This window comes from Pteropus medius, unplaced genomic scaffold, assembly GCF_902729225.1.
Source record: "Pteropus medius unplaced genomic scaffold, Ma_sr-lr_union100, whole genome shotgun sequence".
Lineage (NCBI taxonomy): Eukaryota > Metazoa > Chordata > Mammalia > Chiroptera > Pteropodidae > Pteropus > Pteropus medius.
Genome location: NW_024340692.1, coordinates 14992226 through 14995426, shown reverse-complemented (window position 1 = coordinate 14995426; position 3201 = coordinate 14992226). Strand labels below are relative to the sequence as shown.

At 34.1% G+C, this 3201-nt stretch overlaps 1 pseudogene; it reads right to left on the bottom strand.

Moving 5' to 3' along the window:
• Nucleotides 1–386: 386 nt before the first annotated feature.
• LOC120604524 (protein yippee-like 1) lies at nucleotides 387–857 on the bottom strand (annotated as a pseudogene).
• Nucleotides 858–3201: the final 2344 nt, after the last annotated feature.

Sequence of the window (3201 nt, the reverse complement as noted above, 5' to 3'; positions counted from 1 at the left end):
AACATTTATCCAAGAATAGGCCACAGAAACCATAAAGAACTCTGTGAGGTTAAAGTTCAAGAAATATTGTCAACCAGGAAGCTCCTTTGTTTCTATCTTATTTAAAATTAAATTTATTGGGGGTAACATTGATTAATTATTTACATCATATGTATATTGCATTGTGTGTTCACCACCCAAAGTTAAATTTATTTCTGTCATCATATATTTGACCCCCTTTACCCTTATCTATCTGCTCCCCCTCTTTCTCTCTGGTAACCATTAAATTTGTTGTCTGCGTCCATGAGTTTCTGTTTGTTTGCCTTGTTCATTTGTTGTTTGTTTCCATTTTGTTTACAATCTTTTCCACAAAAATGGTTTTCGAACAGAATGGGAAGTTTTCACTCTCAATTAGTGTCTTTTAACATGTGAGTTAGTTCAGTAATAAACTTTTATATCTTATGTTATTGACCGTTCTCAAAGGCAGGTTCATATTTCCAATTAAGAGTGATTTTACAGTTTTCACAGGAGATAACCTGCTGCAGCATGTTAACTAGGACAGGGACTGTCCTCTGCCGAAGCACAGCCCACATTAACCCAGAATTAAAGAAGTGGGCTTTATGTTGACTGACATGACAGGGCTTGGAGATCAACATATCATGATTTGCTTAAGGAGCTTTGCAATAGGTATAGCAGTAAATCCAGTGACAATTTGTCAGATAACCTTGGAAAGTTTTGGAGTCTGTCATTTTTTTCTTATCTGCTAGAAGTATCTTATTCAGTTCAGGACTGGCACGTGTAGAATTGCAGCTCTGCTGGTTTCTATGACAAAAGAAATCCTGGAATATGCAGGCAAAAGCTGTTACTCTGAAGGGCATGAGGTACTTTCTATAGAGATAAGGAGGGAGAAAATGTCACAGAGCATGCTCAGCCGTCCATGCCCTGGCCAACTCCCCTCCAAATAGCCCCAGCTCACAGCACCTATCAGGTCAGTTGCTCACTGCCATTAGTTGGATCAATGGGGTCAATCAGCTTGCTGCACAGCTGGGTGTTCCTTGCTCAGGCTGTCAGGCAGCCCTGGCTTGGCACCTGTTGGCTCCTCTACAGGGCATGAAGCCTTCTCCCTGTCACAGACCACATTTGTTTATAAAGCCTGCTTAATCTTGATAATATAGATGTTAAGGAGAATTAAAATTATAGGTCAATCTCAGTCATGAATGTTGATTAAAAATACAAAATATGTAGTATTAGAAAATTGAATCCAGCAATACATAAAAAGGATACTGTATTAGGACCAAGTTTTTTCATTAGTATATGTGTGTGTGCATGTGACTGTGTGTATGTGTGCATCAGAAATGTAAGACTGGTTCAATATTTAAATATCAACCAATATAATTCATTGCATGAAAGAACAGAGGAAAGTCATAAGATTATCCTTATAGAGACAAAAAGAACATTTAATAAAATTAACTATCCACAAATAGTGTGTAGCAAGCATTATATTCAATAGTGTTATTGAAAGTGTTATTCAATGTTGAAAGCTCCTCATTTTTGAAATCAGAATCAAGACAAGTATATTTACTATCCCCATTTTCTATTCAACATTTACATTGGAGAGCCTAGCCAGCCAGTGCAATAAGCAAAAAAGTGTATATATAATATAATGCTTGCAAAAGAAGAAACAAAACTCTTATTAATCATAGAAAAGCCAAAAAATGTTATATACATTATTTAGAAGAATAAGCGAATTTAGCAAGCTTGCCGAATATTAGGTCAATATACAAAATTATGTACTATATATCAGCAATAATTAGAGAACAAAAATATTCTGTTTTCAAAACCATCAATTATCTAGAAATATATGTAACAAAAATTTTGAGGTCTCTTCTCTGAAAACGAAAAATATTAAGAGAAATTTAAGAAGCCCTAAATAAATGGAGAGCTGTACCATGTTCCTGGATTAGAAGGCAGCAATGTAAAGATGAAATCCCTATCAATATGCCAATTCTCTCTCTCTTCTCTCTCTCTGCGTGCGCGTAGAAATTGGCAAACTGATTTTAAAAAGTAATGGAAATACGAAGGTCCAAGAATAGCCGAGACACTCTTCAAGAATAAAGTTAAGAGGATTTACTATCAGATATCAAGGTTTATTGTATAGCTACAGTACTAAGGTAGTATGATATTGGTGCAAAAATAGACATATACCATGGGAACAGAATAGAACATCCAGAAAATACATATGTGGTCATTTGATTTACAACAAAGGTGGCACTGAAGCAGTAGGGTCAAAATCTTTTCGATAATTGTCGTTTCCCCGTCCCCCCCCTCCAAAGTCCTAAATATGAAAAGTAAAGCAAAAAAAAGCTACTAGAAATTAATATCAGGAGGATGTATTCATGACTTTGGAGTATTGTGATTTACTTTATAGGTAAACTGAACAGAATAACAGGTTCAGATTCTTCTTTTTCTTTTTTTCCCTTATTTTCCTGTTTTCCATTGGCTAGTTCAGATTCATGTTTATTTACCTCCATCGATTCCTTAAACATATCAATATTTTTGTACTACCCGTAATGAGAGATATATACTCACATTAACTCCTATACTTTTTGTTTCCCCAACCAGCTCCATCATATTGATATTGTCTAGAATTTTTCTAGTTTATTATAAATAAATTTTCTCTTCTTCCTTAGCCTTCAAAATTGTTTAGACAATGATATATCTTACCAAGAAATTCAATATCCCATTACTTCTCATATTTTTAGTACTTCTGAATGTTTTTCCTTATTACGTGGGTGTAGCAAAACTTTTGCAGCTTGTGCGACCAAGAATATTTTTTATATCTTCACATTTGAATGACAATTTGGTTGCTTAGATAAATCTAGTTTTAAATATATCTTTCTTTAGTACTTAAAAAATACTACTCCATTGATTTCTTGTACCTAGTATTACAGTTGATAGGTGTAATTTCAATATAATTCTTGTTATTTTATAGATGATCTGCTTCTATCTTTCAGAATTTTTGCTTTGTTTCGAGAATCTTAAATTTCATCTCTAGACAGAGGTGTACTTTTCCTTACATCCTGTTTGACATCCTGTGGGCCTTTTAAATTTAAGGTCATTTATCTAGCTTTAGTTCTAGAAAATTTGTCTCCCTTGTATCTTCAAATATATTCTCTTTATTTTTTGTCTTCCTTTCTGAAATTCCCATTACCCAGTTACAAG